General features: G+C 43.8%; 1 protein-coding gene across 3 annotated transcripts in view; it reads left to right on the top strand.

Annotated features, from left to right (window-relative positions):
- The window catches only part of LOC126481055 (uncharacterized), a 1,230,708-nt gene that overhangs the window by 561,504 nt on the left and 648,971 nt on the right, over positions 1-20,233 (top strand). For all 3 annotated transcript variants that reach the window (XM_050104539.1, XM_050104538.1, XM_050104537.1), the window contains one exon: positions 7,960-8,047. The gene's annotated coding sequence lies outside the window, so the exon portion shown is untranslated. The remainder of the gene's footprint in view (positions 1-7,959; positions 8,048-20,233) is intronic.

Genomic DNA, 20,233 nt, shown 5'->3' with positions numbered 1-20,233 from the left:
CAGGATCTGCAACAAGCGGTCGTGCTTTACCCTGCTGAAATGTAGGGTTTCGCAGGGATCGAATGAAGGGTAGAGCCACGGGTCGTAACACATCTGAAATGTAACGTCCACTGTTCAAAGTGCCGTCAATGCGAACAAGAGGTGACCGAGACGTGTAACCAATGGCACCCCATACCGTCACGCCGGGTGATACGCCAGCATGGCGATGACGAATACACGTTTCCAATGTGCGTTCACCGCGATGTCGCCAAGCACGGATGCGACCATCATGATGCTGTAAACAGAACCTGGATTCATCCAAAAAATTACGTTTTGCCATTCGTGCACCCAGGTTCGTCGTGGAGTACACCAACGCAGGCGCTCCTGTCTGTGATGCAGCGTCAAGGGTAACCGCAACCATGGTCTCCGAGCTGATAGTCCATGCTGCTGCAAACGTCGTCGAACAACTGCTTGTGCAGATGTTGTCTTGCAAACCTCCCCATCCGTTCACTCAGGGATCGAGACGTGGCTGCACGATTCGTTACAGCCAGGTGGATAAGATGCTTGTCATCTCGACTGCTAGTGATACGAGGCCGTTGGGATCCAGCACGGCGTTCCGTATTACTCTCCTGAACCCACCGATTCCATATTCTGCTAACAGTCATTGGATCTCGACCAACGCGAGCAGCAATGTCGCGACACGATAAACCGTAATCGCGATATGCTACAATGCGGTCTTTATCAAATTCGGAAACGTGATGGTACGCATTTCTCCTCCTTACACGAGGCATCACAACAATGTTTCACCAGGCAACGCCGGTCAACTGCTGTTTGTGTATGAGAAATCGGTTGGAAACTTTCCTCATGCCAGCATGTTGTAGGTGTCGTCACTGGCGCCAAACTTGTGTGAATGCTCTGAAAAGCTAATCATTTGCATATCACAGCATCTTCTTCCTGTCGGCTAAATTTCGCGTCTGTAGCACGTCATCTTCGTGGTGTAGTAATTTTAATGGCCAGTAGTATATACTCCACACGCCAAGTTACAAAGTGTGTCGCATGGTTCTTCGTGTTGATACCGTCACCTTTGAACCACTGCTCATAAGAACGCGACAGCTGAAATGTTCAGATAGCACACTCAAATGGTTTGAAAGCTACTTGAAAAACGGACAGCAACGTGTTGCCTTTGGGTATGAAAAGACATCTTTGTTGCCTCAGTAGTGCCACAGGGGCCAGTCAGGGGCCCACTATTGTTTTTCTTGTCTGTCATTGTTATCTCTTCGGTTTTATCCTGCAAGTAATTTACCGTTTCCATGCCGACGATCTCCAGCTTGACCTAAGACACCAATATTACGATCGTCCACATGAACGATGATCCGTCTATAGTGGTTAGATGGGCGCATAATGTACGATTTTAAACTAAGTGCGAAAAATTCACAAGTAATTTTACACTGTCCAGTCGCATTAATGTGACAACTGCCTATGTTCGAGGTCAGCGAGCAGTAACCACTCTCAGACGGTAAGTGGCAGCACTAGCAGTGGAGGGTACATAAAGCGTCTCTCGTGGATGCGGGAAACAGTGCAGTCGTTGGCATAATGCGAAAAGAGAGCGATTTATCTGACATCCAGAAGGGTACGGTCACAGACATCGTGCCCAGGAGTGGAAGCATTTCCGAAAGGTTAAGTTTCTAAACAGTTCGTCTGTTTTCGTGGGTTAAGTATACCGTGCAAAGGAAATGAGGCTGACAAAAGCCGGCGCCGAGGTGCCTGTGGTGCACAATTGGTCGCACATGACAGGGCTGAACGGTGGCTGTGGAGGTGTGCACGGGTGAACAGACGTGCAAATGTGCAACTGAGCGCCCACCTCAGGTGAACCAAGGGCCTGCCAGCCTCGCCACCGTTGTAACAAACTACAGTCTCCAGGGTGGTCACACGTAGGGATGCGTACGTGTGCGCTCGTGCAAGCGTTCTAATTCATAATCGTTCCACCTCCTAGGGCATGCCGGAAAGGAATGTCTCTGAATTTTTTTTTATGTGAAAACTCTCAAAGCTTTTGAAATGAAACAAACGTTGTTAACATCCTACATTTTTATCCTTCATGCATATTTATTTGCAGCCGCTGCCTCTAGAGGGCTCCGAACTGTAGCATGTAATACGGTGGTAACCTATCTAAGTCTGTGCACGAGAAACAGCGTGTCGTAATCGAGTTGCGATTTCGGAAAATTCGTCCGCACATGGAACACCCTCTCATTCAGTTTGGCAGTACCAGACCTCACACGAGAGTTGCTACATCTGCAACAGTCCGACGTCTTGGGTTCATAGATCATTCACCATATAGTCCCGACATCGCCCCATCCAGTTCTCTTATGTTCCCAAAACTTAAAGATCAATTCCGAGGACTTCACTTTGATAGTGATGCGGTGCAAGTAGAAGCATTGTTGTGGCTCCGAAAAAAATAACCAAGCAAATTTACAGTTACCGTATCAACAAACTGGTCTGTCGTTGGGAGAAATGATCTATTTAGATGCTTTAAGAGCTTCCACATAAAAAATTCGGAGGCATAACTTTTCAGCACGTCTTCATAGTTACAGACTATGAACCCTTTCCGACTGACAAACCCATGGGTGAATTCGTTTTGGCGTAGTAATTCTATTTCGAGTTCGCTTATATTTAAATTTAAGATGAACAACTTAACGAAATTCCCAAGAAAAAGGAGACTGGAATAAACAGATTCCAGCAGCAGTCTTTCAGAGGAAAGTTGATAATGACGGCAACTCTTAAGAAGTGCCTAAAGTTTCAAATGCTTCTCTGCCTCGTGGGAGCGCAGGGACACAGGGAGAACCGCTTACGTCGGTTGAAACAAGAGGCATGATGAGAAAGCGCTGTCTTGCAAAAGACGTGGTCATTTCTGTAGTGTTGGCAGAAGAGCCAACACTGTGTTTCTAGAGGAGGCCGAAATGCACGCGTTTAATTACACGCTGACTGGCGTGAGGTCTGGAACAGGACAATATCTTGAGAATTGCAAATAAAGTAAGTAGTTGATATAATACTTAACTTTAATCCACAATTGTAGAACATCTCTCGTTACGGTACATGCTTCATAATAGTAATTATCAATTGAATACGGCGCCTTGCTAGGTCGTAGCAAATGTAGCTGAAGGCTATGCTAACTATCGTCTCGGCAAATGAGAGCGTATTTGTCAGTGAACCATTGCTATGAACGTCGGCTGTACAATTGGGGCGAGTCCAGTACGTCTCTCTAGACCTGCCGTGTGGTGGTGCTCGGTCTGCTATCACTGACAGTGGCGACACGCGGGTCCGACGTGTACTAATGGACCGCGGCCGTTTTAAAGGCTACCACCTAGCAAGTATGGTGTCTGGCGGTGACACCACAATTTCTCTATGACACAACAGGTAGTCCTTGGTCTCTGCTATTCCCTGTGACTGGCAACGGCCCTATTTTCTATGCTCTAAAGCTCACTAAAGTGCAGCATCTCGAGGCCACGGAAGTCTGGAGCGCAATCGCCGCCACCTGCATTCTCTCTTTCGCTAGCCTGCATGCACATCGCCCAACGTAGGGCGACGCCGGCACGACACGGTTTGCTCAAGCATTTGCCACCTGGCAGCTAGCCGCCGCTTGCCTCCTCCTTACTTTGAGCAGGCCGTCATTATGTCGCTCACCCCGCGCCAAGACGTTAGTGACACCAAGCCCTTTGTCACTTCGACCACCGTCTCATGAGTGCACCATTCTCTCTCTGGCATGACGCAAACTGTTCGTGCTCTCTCTCCTAGGCCTGTTACAAGCGTACGTTTAATTTAGACTTGCCATGTGTGTTCTTTGTATAGATATTCTTCAGATCTCTACCAACGTTTGCTGTCCTTCGTGATATGGATTTATTTTAAATGATTCATCCTCTCGGCTTATGTTTGTAACTTTTTCGCGGAATGTCTCCAGTTGTTAACCACTAAACTGTTTTTAAAGTCGAATGGTAATCCTTATCCGTCTCCATCAGTGAGCAACTTAACCAGGGATACCTGCAGGTAGCCGATACTTTCCACGGTTAGCACTGAACGGGATGTTACTTTAAATCCCAGAGGCGCACAGTGAACCAACTCGTTTCAAAACGTGGACGTAATAGGAAACTGGATATAAAATCCTACAAAACTCCGTCCTTTTTACATTTTTGGGATCGCTGATAAAGAGTCGGATGTCGGAATTACAAAATTCAAATTTATCTGATCCAGCATGCCGGATCAAAGTTATAAAATTATAAATAATTTATAAAGTCAGCGGATTTGAGTAAAACTTCGAGTATAGGATATTTTGAGGTCACTGATAACGAATTGGAGATCGGAATTGCCGTATTCAAACGTTGTAATCGATATTTTACATATTTCAGTCGAAATCGTAGTCGATTCGTCATTGGCGTCATTATCACTGTTATATAATGCAAAATTAATACTAACACACTAATAATACAAAGCACGAAGTGTTTAAATGGACGATGTTACGAACATGGAGGGTACTCACTACAAAAGTATAATTAATCTGTCCAATCACTGTTCTGACAACGGCAAATCGGTTGCGTTTCTGGTGAGCCTGGTTCCACATCATCTCCAATTTCGACAAAATTGATCACAGTTACTTTTAACCCGTAGCAGTCAGCTGAAACACTGTTTGCGTCCTCAGACAATTCCGACTGTCCAGCCGCGACTTGGCCATCAGTACCTGCAGCCCACACATCTCGCACAAAGTCACATAATCGCCTACGAATGAGAAGCACATGCTGAAAAAGAAATCATTCAAATCTTTCATGACAGAGTCATTTAAGATACATTGTTTGCTGATTAATCTTCAATTCATTAATTAAGCAATTGTTTAGTTGATCGTTAATATATTTATTAATTATTGTACATTACTGCAGAATGTTGTGCGTTATTGCAGAATATTGTGCTTTCTTGCATTACAGGTGTGTACCGTGAAGCACAGCTGCACAGTAAAAAATTAGCCGTCATCTATAAACTATCAAATATGTACATGCAAATAAATTTGAACTCGTTAACTATTCTGTTAAGATACTAGGAGAGTCATTTACAAAAGTGGCGCCGCGCAGAGAAAATTTTGTAGGCGGCGACTTCGGATCACTTCGGTAGCAGTTTAGTTTTCAGTCGATGTACATCAATACACCGGTTAAAAATTTCATTAACACACCTTCTGGAGTGCTACCCACCCTGTTTTATCTACACCTACATCTACATGGTTACTCTGCAATTCATAATGAAGTACCTGGCAGAGGTTTCATCGAACCATTTTCATACTACTTCTCTACCATTCCCTCTCCCATTCCACTCTCGAATGGCGCGTGGGAAAAAGGAACACCTAAATCTTTCCGTTCGAGCTCTGATTTCTTGTATTATATTATGATGATCATTTCTCCCTACGTAGGTTGGTGTCAACAAAATATTTTCGCATTCGGAAGAGGTAGTTGGTGATTGAAATTTCGTAAATAGGTCTCGCCGTAAAGAAGACCGCCTTTGTTTCAGTGACTGCCACCCCAACTCGCGTATCATATCAGTGACACTCTCACCCCTGTTGCACGATAACACGAAACGAGCTGCCCTTCTTTGCACTTTTTCGATGTCCTCCGTCAATCCTACTTGGTAAGGATACCACACCGCGCAGAAATATTCCAGCAGAGGACGGACAAGTGTAATGTAGGCTGTCTCTTTAGTGGGTTTGTCGCATCTTCTAAGTGTTCTGCCAACAAAGCGCAGTCTTTGTTTCGCCTTCCCCACAATATTATCAATGTGTTCTTTCCAATTTAAGTTGCTCGTAATTGTAGTTCCTAGGTATTTAGTCGAACTGGCAGCCCTTAGACTTACGATATATCGCACACCCAAAATTTATCGGATTTCTTTTAGTACCCATGTGGATGACCTCGCGCTTTTCATTTGGTTAGTGCCAAATGGCTCAAATGGCTCTGAGCTGTATGGGACTTAACATCGGAGGTCATCAGTCCCCTAGAACTTAGGACTACTTAAACCTAACTAACCTAAGGACATCACACACATCCATGCCCGAGACAGGATTCGAACCTGCGACCATAGCGGTCGCGCGGTTCCAGACTGAAGCGCCTAGAACCGCTCGGCCACAACGTCCGGCGTTTAGTACCAATTGCCACTTTTCGCACCATACATAAATTCTCTCCAGATCATTTTGTAATTGGAATTGATCATGGGATGATTTTACGAGACGGTAAATTACAGCGTCTTCTGCAAACAATCTAAGGGGGCTGCTCAGATTATAACCTAGATCATTCATGTAAATCAGGAACAGCAGAGGGCCTATGACACTACCTTGCGGAACGCCAGATATCAGTTCTGTTCTATTTGATGATTTACCGTGTATCACTACGAACTGTGACCTCTCTGAGAGAAAATCACGAATCCAGTCACACAACTGAGACGATACTCCATATGCTCGCAAATTGATTAATTGTCGCTTGTGAGGAACGGTATCAAAAGCCTTTTGGAAATCTGGGAATATGGAATCGATGTGAGATCCCTTGCCGACAGCACTAATTGCTTCATGGGAATAAAGAGCTAGCTGCGTTGCACAAGAACGATATTTTCTGAATCCGTGTTGGTTATGTAACAATAAGTTATTTTCTTCGAGGTGATTCATAATGTTCGAGTACTGTATATGCTCCAAAATCCTACTGGAAATTGAGGTAATTGATATGGGTCTGTAATTCAATGGGTTACTCGTATTACCTTTCTTGAATATTAGTGTGAACTGTGCTACTTTCCAGTCTTTAGGAACAGACCTTTCGTCGTGTGAGCGGTTGTATATGATTGCTAAGAAAGGCGCTAAAGTGTCGGCATACTGTGAAAGGAACGTGATTGGTATACCATCGGGAACGGAAGACTTGCCTTTCTTAAGTGATTTGAGTTGTTTCGCAACGCCTAAGATATCTACTTTTATGTCACTCATGCTAGCAGCTGTTCTGGTTTCGAATTCTGGAGTATTTACTCCGTCTTCTTTCGTGAGGGAATTACAGAAAACTATATTTAGTAACTCCGCTTTAGTGGCACCATCATCGGTAACATTTCCATCGCTACCGCGCAGTGACGGTATTGACTGTTTTTTGCCACTGGCGTACGTTACATACGGTCAGAATCTCTTTGGGTTTTCTACCATATTTTGAGACAATGTTTCTTTGTGGAAACCTTTAAAAGCATCTCGCATTGACGTCCGCACTAAATTTCGAGCTTCCGTGCAACTTAGCCAGTCTTGGGGATTTTGCGTTCTTCTGAATTTGGCAACTGGGCAGGATCGCTGTCATATGTTAGACAGACCACACAAGCAATATCTGAAACATGTCTTCTTGTCCGAGTCACTGTACACCGGCAATCGTAACGGCTCGCATCTCATCGAATTGTTACTGGAATGCCTGCACTGCAAGAGATAAGTATGCACCTGTGCTATCTACCCAAGGTATCGCGGTAGTAAAGTCTGAAGGTGTGCCTTTTTCTGTCTCTATTCCGGCCACGTTTTGAAGCTAGTTGCCACAATGTGCGCCGCGTTTATTTCACCTGTCCTGTAGGCCAGGTCGTGCTCTGTAGATAATGCGGTCTTTGAGTGTCTACCAACATCAGGAAGGTGCTACATTATGTGTCGATTTTTTCCACAGCCACATCTTTTTCATTATCTTTACATGACCCGCACATTTATTAGGATTTGGCGTGTTACATTTACTATTAAATCCATTCCTAAAGAACCCTATTCTTCCGTCCTTAAACTCGAATATTTCCTCAGTCACCTATGATTTCTTGACCTCTGCTTCAGATTCGTGCGACATAATTGCGTAGGAACGAATCTGCTTAAGAGGTCCACTGCAAGATGAAACAGTTAAAACTCTAAATAATAAGACAATTGTACGCTTATTTGTAATCGGTGACTAATAGGAACTCATCGCACAGGTCCGAAGCCGAGCCTGGGGTCGCAGCTCACCGCGGAGCACAACCGCAGGAGATCCTGAGACCTTCTCTGCCATCGAGCTCCAGCCAGGTAAGGCACGCCAAACAACTTGTACTTTATCAACTACTCCCAGAGCAAGTGCCGCCGATAAAACTGAACTTTAAGAACTTCCGGCAGGTTGAAACCGCACTATATCAAACCCCGCCGGCATGAGGCTCGCTAGTTAACACTGTGCTTCAGCAGCCCCACGAGGAGCCAGTCTCACAATGTAGAGGGGGTCTGCAAAAAATGTCACAGCTGTAGTGGTTTACTGCACGTCTCATATCTGATGTGCAGTAATGATTCAATGTTAGGATGAAAGAATCAAGCAACAAGTTTAGCGTTGTGTATTTTTGTAGACTCTTCGTTACGATCCCTGTTTACTGGATTCCGTACCTTAAGTTACTATAAACTACCAAGATCACATGCTGCTTCTGTCATTCCCTAATACACTCTCCGCCAATGATATTTACTTACCCTCCAGCGACCGAAACATGGAACAGTAAGGCAGTCTGCATATTACTTCACATACTTACCAACAGTTTCAGCTGTAACTGCGGCGTTCCACTGCTTCTCAACAGCCGCCGTGTGGCGTGTCTTGCGGTTCCCTGACCTGTTGCGACTTTAAATCTATGTGCGAGAATGAGCCACTTACAGATCTCCAGCACAGCGGATGTGAAGTGGGTCGCCAACTCTAATTTTAAAAAATGGTTGGAATACTGCCGTAAGTCGCATTAAGAGAGTCTCCTTTATTTATTGATCGTGAGTTGCTCGGGCTTTTTATTGAGAACAGACGCAAGGCCGAAAGTAGTAGCCATCAATAAATAAAGGAGACTAATAATGCAACTTGCGACAGTGTTCCAACCATTTCTTTCATTAAGAATAACTTTCGTTGCATGAGCGGATATTTTGCTTTACTCAGAATACTTTTTTTTCTGTAGCACACCTTTATCTAGCTTTGCGTGCAGTGGTGAAAGCAGTTCATTAGGGACTGATAACCTTCCAGTTTGGTCCTTTTAATCTGCAAACCAACCATCCAAACAACAGTTCATTATCAACGAACAATCGCAAGATACACAGAATCGGCATCACTGCATCACCAAAAGTAACACACAATATTCTTCAACTTACTTTACTTGTACCTGTGTAATACACCGAATTTTCTAATGTTGAACAGTTGAATTAATACTTCCTCAACTTGTAGATGTCCTAATTCCACTACATTGACTTCCAGTACTACTGGAGACCACCACTCCACTGACCTGATATTTTCATAATTTTTAACTCACCTTCGTGCATCTTCGTAAACTGTCGCGCGTAATCGGTTTCACAGTACAATTCACACTAAATATTACTAAATTGTATTTAATATCAATTTATGTATCACTGTGGGCATTTTTATGATCAGTGAAACATTACGTGTCTAAGTAGTGTATGTTTTTAAACATGATTATATTCATGTCGTCAGCTTTTTGGAGGTGAGGCTACTCCATATTTCACGATCAGCGCTTGCTACTCTCATCATATATTCCCACGTGGTCCATTTGTTACCCCAGCCGCTGCTATCTACCGCTACACCCAAGAGTAGCACGGCCTGTGCGCGATTTGTAAATGACTCGTTTGCTTGCTATTAATAAAAATGACTTGAACGCCGTCTATTGTTTCTAATGGAAACGTCACTTCTTGCTTAAACCTGATACTAGCGGTAAATAGGACGACTCCCTGATACAAATTCTTCCTTCAGCTGTTTTCACATAGTGAATATGTAAATACGGTTCGAAGTGTGTCCCATGTTAATTTCCCGACGGGTAATAACATCTGGAAATTTCTGCCTTTGTAAAGGGAATCGTGAGGTACAACCGAGGATGTGCGAATATGTTAAACGTGTGAGAAGTCATCATGTAGCCCTAAGAACGCCGTAAGTAGAGCTAGTCTTGATCTAGCATTCAAGTAACGCCATTGTGGAGAGTTTTGAAAACTCGTTCGCGGTTAAGTTTGTGTTGTTGACAGCTCTAAAGTGTACGGACAACGGTTAGCATTACAATTTGTAAATGAAATGTTGAAGCGCGAAGGAGAGTAGATACAAGATTTCTCTTCAAGGTTCGCATCAGCATAATTAATTATCTACTTACGCCACTGTCATTAAAAGTAATGCAAGCTCGACCATTTACTTTCGATAATCAACGCCACGATGTATTGTACAGTTCTTCTGCTGCAAAAGTCGAATGTGATGATGTCGGCGACCGACTCAAAGTTGATGAACGGTTAACTCTCTGGATCTACAAAGAACCGTTGATATTACATTTCGCGTTCTTTCTCTGACCTGCACAACAGTAGCACGAAACTGTGTAGCTTTGCTGCTTTGATAACAAGGACCCACTGTTGAAGATGAAGCATGCGACAAAACCAATCAAAGCACTTGTCCACATCATTCTGACCTTGTCTTTTAAATGATGTAGATTTATTAACGACTGTACCATCACTGTAGATCATATAGTCTCTGAAGTGGATGTTAAACATTAAAGTGTTTCCCGGAGTCTGGCTGGGATAAACTTCATTACTCAGAACTCCTAGTCTTCCTCTCTCGCAATTTTCTATTGGAAAAAATCCTCAGCCTCAAACAAATGCCATGAAAGATTGTAAAGCGTAAGTCAACAAAGATTACAGTAACAACATTGTTCTACAAAATTGAGAAACGTTCAATGTTACGGTGAACAGAATATGTTTTATTTATGTTTTTTTCGTTTCACAGAAACATAAAATGGAGCTTAAATTTATAGTTTGTTCCTGATTTTGAAGTAATGGTGTTTATTTCATGTGTCTTTCAAAAAAGATAAAAATATAAAAAGCATAAAATATCCATAAAGAGCGCCTCTTTCTGGCCTGCCTGTAGGGAAGTTTTGTAGGAGCTGCCGTTTCATCACGCGACGATAAAATCACGTAACGTAGCGATAAGGGATTTCCCTTGGTACCTGTCTCCACTGGTGAAACATGCTGCGTTCGCTACGTTTATCGCTTGTACCACTGCAATTTTTGCTGAAAAAAAACCTGATGTTACTGCCAAAGGTGCATTTTTAATGACATGGAACATAATAACTATTTATACTAATGCATAACATCGTCTATTAGGTCTTTGAAATTTTCTGCTTTTACGTTTCCCAGAAAACTATCTGAGACATTTCTTAAGATACGATCATATTGTTTTCGCTTTACCTTTAGTGATAATTAAAACTGAGTTTCAGTGAATGGCTAAACACTGATCTGATTTTTCGGAACTCAGCCTAAGGAACCTCTGATGTAAGTAAGAAGGAGCTGAGTCATTTACATTTAAAGTTGTTATACAGTTTTTTATAAGCCCCGGTGTTGTAGTAGTGGCTCTGGCTCTGAGCACTATGGGACTTAACATCTGTGGTCATCAGTCCCCTAGAACTTAGAACTACTTAAACCTAACTAACCTAAGGACATCACACAACGTCCAGTCATCACGAGGCAGAGAAAATCCCTGACCCCGCCGGGTATCGAACCCGGGAGTTGTAGTAGTCTGGTCGTGGGGTAGCGTTCTCGCTTCCCACGCCCGGGTTCCCGGGTTCGATTCCCGGCGGGGTCAGGGGTTTTCTCTGCCTCGTGATGGCTGGGTGTTGTGTGCTGTCCTTAGGTTAGTTAGGTTTAAGTAGTTCTAAGTTCTAGGGGACTTATGACCACAGCAGTTGAGTCCCATAGTGCTCAGAGCCATTTGAACCATTTTTGTAGTAGTCGCGGAAGCAAAACTTCGCTTGGCTCTATCAATGGATTGTGCACAACATTTTTTATCCCACGAGTTAATGACTATCTATTCTGTGAATAGCATTTGTCCTTAGCAGGGCTGTTATCCTTGCACAGGAAACAACGCTACTGGTTCCCGGACTACAGTTCTAATAGTATGAAAATAACTTTAAATCTCTATAAACTTCCTACTGGCATCACGCGTAGCCGGTCACAATGTCTTTCGTATGTGGACGTGTCGATTTCCTTTGATATCATTTCAATAAGCTTCAAATTACAACCACTTTATTACAACAATTCTTAATAACTGAAGATTCTTAAATGGACACAAATCTAACGTTCACGTAATAAATAGGTTCGAAGCATGAACCTGATCCCGTGATGACACCATGCTGTGAAAATTATGAGACTGTCAGTTAATGGTACCAACTGCTTATATATAGGGCTCGATATTTAGTGAAAAACTGCTGCAACTTACAGAGGTTATATGCGAATTTTAATGCCACTTTGGAATTCATTGGCGTCAAATTAACAAGGATTAGCTCAATTCATTTCCATAACATTTTGTTTGTTGACATACACAAGATGAATATTATTTTATTTTCAGTGACGATCCCAGTCGGAAAAGAGCATTCCTTTGCGCTATGCTTAATTGTAAGCTTAAAAGTGTTGTTTACATGCTTCCAGGCATTTGTTCAGAATAAATGTTTCGTTGCCTTTCCAAGTTTGACCCAAATTCGGTGTCGTCAGACGTGTAACATTCTGTTGGTTGTTACTGCAGTTTCTCTACTGTACCCGTGGAGCGTGTGTTGCCTTACCGATAAAGGATGAGGAATTACTGTCTGTCAGAAATTTATGTTTTCAGTGATTTAGGTGGTGGCTACAATTACCCATCCATTGCTTATGCTGGATGCTACACGCTGGTGTTCGAGTCTTCAAGTTCTCCCTAGTGGAGCACACTTCCATACACACGAATTAACGTTGTAAGTTTGGTTGCAGCGCATCACAGATTCGCCTCAAAGTGTGACTCATCATCACATTCAAGTCACGTAGCTGGCCGGTATAAGGTCTATCGATTTCCCAGTCACGCGCCACTTGCAACGATTCCATTCATGGTCGCGATCTCCCTCTCCGTCCCCCCCCCCCCTCTCTCTCTCTCTCTCTCTCTCTCTCTCTCTCTCTCTCTCTTTCTCTCTCTCTCTAAGACATCAGTTATCTCTGACTCAACTGTGCACCGAGCTCACAGGCGCAGTTATGCCATCCTGTTACTTTCCAAAAGTATGTCTCGAAGCAGCAGAGAAATTAATTTATAGGGGCAGAGTTATAATGAGATATTTTATCAATGTTTCCAAATTATTGAAACATTATTTCATTTTAAATTCAACTTCAGTTTTCTTCGAATATTCGTAAAGTGTGTGTATTCACAAAATCCAATACGATTGTAGACGTGTTAACTGTAATAAAAATAGAAACTGTCATTTAGTCGTGGCTCCGACTAGACGTAATTGAAGTAGCAGAAAAGCCAACTGTTCCGATGATAGAAGTATTTCCATTCTTGACGTTTGCTCGTGCAAGCTAATTTTTGTATTTCGATGCTGCTGGTACCTGCAAGCAGACTGTTAAATTTAGCCAGGAATTTTTTGAAAATGAGTGTCGTCGTATCCATTTCAGCGCGAAGCTGAGATAAGAGAGAAAATACAACATTTATTGTCTTCAGAGGATAAACTGCACGTTAAGGCGCGACATTCAGTCACTTTTTTGCAGAGGTTCCATTTAGGTCAGTATATTTCGACCAAAGCTTTTTCAGTAAGTGAATTCCACACGTATGAGCAATTTAATTAGAGATACCTTATGTGTTCGAAAGGTAGCGAGCGAGCGTGCATGTCTCTCTGTGTATGTGTCTCAGTGCGTGCGTGTGTGTGTGTGTGTGTGTGTGTGTGTGTGTGAGAGAGAGAGAGAGAGAGAGAGAGAGAGAGAGAGAGAGAGAGAAAGAAAGAAAGACAGATCATCAAGACGAATGGAAACGTACCAGGTAATCGTCACACCTTGGTCAGTCCATCGGCGTGACTTGGATGTGATGACGAATCGCACCGTGAAGCGAACCTGGAAAAATTGAAAAAAAAAAAAAGAGAATGTACGGCCCCTGTGTCCTCTTTAATGTTTCGCTACCACAAATTTTTTTCGATGTCGGAACTCGTGGATATGACAATGTAAATATATTGAATAAAATGTACGTTTCATCTGTCAATACTTGATGCCCTTCAGTTTGCTCATTGCTGCGTCACCTTTCTGGGCAAACGTACTGTTTCGATGAACCAGAATTTGCTTCTGAGGCAACTCAGGCCTCATCCCGCGTTTTTTTTCTTCTTTTTTTGTTATCATCTTGGTCCGGAAGACTTTGGTTGTTTCTACCAACTATTGTTTTACGCTTCTTGGTGTTATCAAACTACTCTGGATCCCAGAAAACATTCCCCATAGACTGTGCGTCAGATGAAACCGACATCGCCGTTTCTGCTGGTGGCTTCCACCCACTGGTTTTACTGCACTTTCGTCGCTAGCTTCTGCGAAGAGGCATGGGGGAGGGGGTATGCATGTAATGAGTTCGGTTCTTCTTAAAGCGGTGTACATTTACAAGTATATTTCACTAGAGAATGTACAACGCACGGCAGAGTGTTTACGTTGGCAGAGTGTTTACGTTGGCAGAGTGTTTACGTTGCACTCTATTCACGTGTTGAGGAGGCAAAAATGGCTATCGATGTGTCACTGTAGACCCCCCACCCCCCACCCCAATCTCTCTTATCTTATTCTCTAGATCGCTACAGGATATTTACAATGGTGACAGCAAAGTCTTCCTGGCATAATGTTTCTGCAAACTAACGCAAATCCGCCTTCATAGCCGAGGTCGCTAACTCACGTCTGTGTGTCGGCGCTCGACTGGAAGGTAAGCAGGGTCGAACACTGCTGGTACAAAATTTTCACTGCCTGTATTAAGTCGGCAAAGTTCCTGAGCACTAGTCTTTGCGACAGTCTCCTGGGTTAAATTTTAAACTTCTCTACAGTGCCTCATGAAGCGATCGCATGGGACGCTGTTGATGGTGATCCGGCGTCGGATAAGGACCTCAAGCTCAGACGCCCCCTGTCTGCTATTCGAGACGAATAGGTTAAGTCCCGGCACCGGGTTTCATCATTCCTCTTCCCTTCGTTCACAACGACACACACTCAACACTACACAGTAGAAGCACTCATCACTGTTATCAACACGGTAGAGATAAACACTTGACACTTCATACTTCCTAACAGGTCAGTGGAAGACAGTGACAGAACCCCTCCACTAGGACCTTGGCAAGAGCGTCCAAGCAGGGTTCGTGTGTCGGATGCCTTACGCTCATTCACTGACTATAGCAATAGACCTACTTCTTCACTTAAAACTTCCGGGCTGATAGGCTGTGGTCGAAGTATAAAACTCTCTCCTGACGTTTCGTCTCCGACTGCGGGAGACATCCTCGGAGGTAAAGCGGCGAACTTACTTCTGAAATTCAAGCAGCAGAGTTTTGCCAAGAGTAAATCGCCCTTCTTGAAAATATCCCTTTTTATGCTCTGTGACCATTTCTATAGCGTCCTGTTACTACACTAGCCGTGCGTCTGTGATTTCCTCTGATATCTGACATCATGCTTACGTGTTGAGGAGTGTAGACCAATGTATCAATGCTCTGGAAATGGTAGAATTATCGTCTTGTTACAGATTTTGTTTTCCTAGAATTGTTCCAACAAATCTATGTTTTCCACCAATATTCCCTAAAATGGTTTTTACGTGTTTTCAATATTAGCCCTTAATACTTACAATACACACAATATTTTCAGCGCAACGCAATCTGACTTTCAAAAATCCATACAAAAGAATGGCCCTGACTAACATTAACCTATACGTTTCACAAATCACTTACCTCACAAAAATCTTGGTTACTCGAGCTACTGCAATAAAGCGAGCGCCACTACTGCCAGCTAAATAAAAGATTCAAACTACAGAAGGCACTAACTACTGATAGGCATAGTTAGCAAATGAAAGAATTTAATACAGAACAAACACTGTATTTACCTTAATAGTCATCAAAGGTCATAATATATATAGGAGTTCATAACATCCATTCTTACAAATATCAAAACTCCGCCATTTCTCTCCCCACATCCACCACTGCTGGCGGCTCACCTCCAACTGCGCAACGCTACACGCTGTTCACATCCAGCTGCCGCTGCCCAACACTACAATGGCAGACAACAATGCAAACTAGACACAGACTGCACACAGCACAGCCAGTGATTTTTATACAGAGGTGGCGTTAGCAATAAGAAAACCTAAACAGCCTACTTACAACGTGACGTTGTGGATATTCGCAATTAATCTACACTCATGCTCATAAATTAAGGGTAATGTTGATACATGGTGAAACAACACTCTGGTGGGCGTTTTGCGGGTTTAAATAACCTCGGGGTATGACCATGCGGTGCATTTGACCTGCGTTCGTCGCACGGTGACGCTGGCAGCAGTCCACATACGCACAGGTGTGTCGGCGCATGTCAGAGTACGGTGCAGCGAGTAAGTGTGCAGACGTTTTGAGACGTGCTAATGATGCGTGTATGTTGAAAATGGCTCAAAGAACACATATTGATGACGTTATGAGGGGTAGAATACTAGGGCGACTGGAGGCTGGTCAAACACAGTAGGTCATAGCACGGGCCCTCCGTGTGCCACAAAGTGTGATCTCAAGATTATAGCAACGATTCCAGCAGACAGGAAACGTGTCCAGGCGCTACAGTACGGGACGTCCACAGTGTACGACACCACAAGAAGACCGATGCCTCACCGTGAGTGCCCACAGACGGCCACGGAGTACTACAGGTAGCCTTGCTCGGTACCTTACCGCAGCCACTGGAACAGTTGTCTCCAGACACACAGTCTCTCGCCCGGAGACCTTCAAGGTGCGTTCCACTGACCCCTGGTCGCAGGAGAGCCCGTAAAGCCTGGTGTCCACAACACAGTACATGGTCATTGGAACAGTGGTGTTGACGGACGTGTCCAGGTATAGTCTGAACAGTGATTCTCGACGGGTTTTCACCTGGCGTGAACCAGGAACCAGGTACCAACTCCTTAATGTCCTTGAAAGGGACCTGTATGTAGGTCGTGGTTTGATGGTGTGGGGTGGGATTATGATTGGTGCACGTACAACCCTGCATGTCTTTGACAGAGGAACTGTAACAGGTCAGGTGCACCGGTATGTCGTTTTGCACCACCTTTTCATGAGTGCAGCCGGTCCCACCTTCCTCCTGATGGATGATAACGCAAGGCCCCACCGAGTTGCCATCATGGAGGAGTACCATTAAACAGAAGATATCAGGTGAATGGAGTGGTCTGCCTGTTCTCCAGACGTAAATCCCATCGAGCAAGTCTGGGGTGCTCTCGGTTGACGTGCCGCTGCACGTCTTCAAACGCCTACGACACTTCAGGAGCTCCGACAGGCACTGGTGCAAGAATGGGAGGCTATACCCCAGCAGCTGATCGACCACCTGATCCAGAGTATGCGAACCCGTTGGGCGGCCTCTTTACGTTGCATAGTGATCGTATTCCATGTTGATGTCGGGGTACATGTGCAGCAAACAGTGGCGTTTTGTAGCACATGTGTTTCGGGACGGTTTTTTCAACTTATCACCAATACCTTGGACTTACAGATCTGTGTCGTGTGTGTTCCCTATGGTGTGTATGCTATTAACGCCAGTTTTGTGTAGTGTCACGCTGTGTGGCACCACATTCAGCAATTATCCTTAATTTATGAGCGTGAGTGTAGTAGTCGGCTAGAATCGGTGGTTTCACCTTGTTATAGGCATTTTGTGGCGTTTCTCCACATTTAAAGAGAGCTACCATGCACTGCGTAAAGTGTAAATTTGGTCTAAACGTTTCCTCATTTTTTTACGATCGTTCAGCGACGATGCATTGCTGTAGGCGACATTTATCGATCACCTGGAAGTACTGCTGACGCTGTCTTGTAAAACTTTTGTATATGTTGGCAACGTAAAAGATCCCACCACGTTTACTTGGGCACACTCGATGTCACTTTCGTTTCTGCTGAACATCCACCGTACCGTATAACGTAACGGGTCCCATTAGTTAAATATTCTCCGAGGCTCAGGCTTACATGCGAAGATACTCCGTATTGACGTATCTTGGGAGGGCAAGGTGAAAAGGAATGCCTCCGATTTTTTTATTCTGTTCCCTTTATCGGCTGAAGTATTACAAGGCATGCAAATCACTCGGTCGAATTTCCATCTTCGCTGACGTAACTTGCAAGCCGCTGCCGGTAGAGGGCTCAGAATTGTACCGTGTAACATGGCTGTGTGTAGTAACTACGTCACTGCGTGGGAAATGGCGTGCTGTAATCGAGTTTCTAATCGCAGAAAACGTGCTTGCAACTGAAATCCGTACAAAAATGAAGACTGTGTCCTGAAGTGATGATTGTATCGACATCAGCAATGTGCGACGTTTAGTTGTTCTTGCGCATAATGAAGGAAATGGCGGTGCTAACTTCCACATGTGCGAAACACGAGAGGATCCATGGAGTTCCGCCACAAAGAACGCCAGAAAAGTTCAAGTCATGGAAAAGTCACGCCCACAATGATCTAGGATGTTCAGAGTGTGGTGCATTTGGAATCCATGCCTCAAACGGACTATCATACCCTCGGCATTGTTCCGCAAGACCGTTAGAAAATGGAAACCACGAATTCAAATGAATTCGAAGAGATCGTCCACATATGGAGCATCTTCTCTTTTAGCATCACAATGCCAGAACACACACGATCGCTACCACATCTGTAACAATTCGACGCCTTTGGTTCAGTGTCACTGATCATCCTCCATACAGTCGCCACTTGGCCCCACCCGTCTTTCATCTGTTTCCAGAACTTAAAAGAACTCCTTAGAGGAGGACTTCGCTTTGATAGTGATGAAGTGGCGCAAACAGGTGAGAGGTTGTGGCTCCGTCAACAAAGTCAAACATTCTTCAGTGACGGAATCAAGAAGCTGGTCTCTCGATTGAAGAAATTTGTTCGTCGCCATTGCCTAACACCCCCTCGTATCTAGAAAATTCCTAGAAGCGGTATTAAGTGAGCAATGTATGAATATACTACAGCCAGCCTGCTGCGTATCGCTCCGGTGGGGACTGAGAAGACAAGATTAACTGATGACTGCGTCGAAAGAGGCCTGTAAGCAGTCATTTTTCTCCAGCTGCATTCGCGAGTGGGACGGATAGAGCGCGAATTATCCGTTCTCGTGCACTTCACAGTTGCTTGCAGAATGCGGATGTAGATGCAGAAACAGGCTCTCAACTTATTTGGAAACACGTACCAACACAAAAGGCGATTTTCAATACCGTGTGGGGTGCTGCTCTCTGCTCTGAGATGAAGAGGTTGGCACAGTAGAGGGATTTGTTGGTTCGTTGGTTGATTTGTTGGACGGGACCAGACAGCGAGGTCATCGGTCCCACCGGATTAGGGAACGATGTGTAAGGAAATCGGCCGTGTCCCTTCAAAGGAACCATACCGGCATTTGCCTGAAGCGATTTAGGGAAATCCCGAATGTGGTTCCAGTGTGCTAGCCACTGCGTCACCTCGATCGGAATACCGTGTGGAAGTGTCACGTTTCCTTTTATTTCTCTACGTCTCTCCCAGTCTGTACGCTGAAGTGTCACATTAAATGCCACCGTAAGTAGTCACTGAATACAATTTTGCATCAATATTGACTGAAATTTGTGGGGTTTATATCTTAGCGACTAAGCCGTAGATCTACAGTCGCTGATCTGATAAGAGTGTTGTTTCCTTTTTTCTTAATAACAATTAAAATATTTCGTAGTGGTCGAAGTAATTTCACTAACCCAGTGTTTTTTTGACAGCGAACAATTAATAATTTCAAATATCTTACAGAATAATACTAATATTTTCTTTTTTTAATCTTTATCCTCAAATTCAGATCAAAGAATAGTTACCAATGAATAGACAGGTTAAATCAGTAATAAAAATGTGAGGGTATTTCATATTATCTACAATTTGTGTTTTTCATTATTCGTTCTTGATCAAATGTTTGAACAGAGCGGAAACAGCACTCCGTAGAAGTTACAGCAGGGATTTATGTCCGAATTTTCATAGCCAAACGAAGAGTAAGAAGTGGGAAAATGGGTGTCAGCTTGACCAACGTGTGGTCTAGCTTTCTAAAAACTTTTTAATTACTTGACGGTAATCATGGTGATTTATAAAATCTTAGTGATTTGAGGGGAAAATGCATTAGTTGACGTACAGCGGGCCAAATATCTCACGAAATAAGCATCAAACGAAAAAACTACAAAGAACGAAACTCGTCTATCTTGAAGGAGGAAACCAGATGGCGCTGCCCTAGGTCAAATGGATATCAACTACGTTTTTTTAAAATAGGAA

This window comes from Schistocerca serialis, chromosome 5, assembly GCF_023864345.2.
Source record: "Schistocerca serialis cubense isolate TAMUIC-IGC-003099 chromosome 5, iqSchSeri2.2, whole genome shotgun sequence".
NCBI lineage: Eukaryota > Metazoa > Arthropoda > Insecta > Orthoptera > Acrididae > Schistocerca > Schistocerca serialis.
The sequence above is the reverse complement of the archived record's forward strand: the minus strand, read 5'-3'. Positions and strand labels throughout refer to the sequence as shown.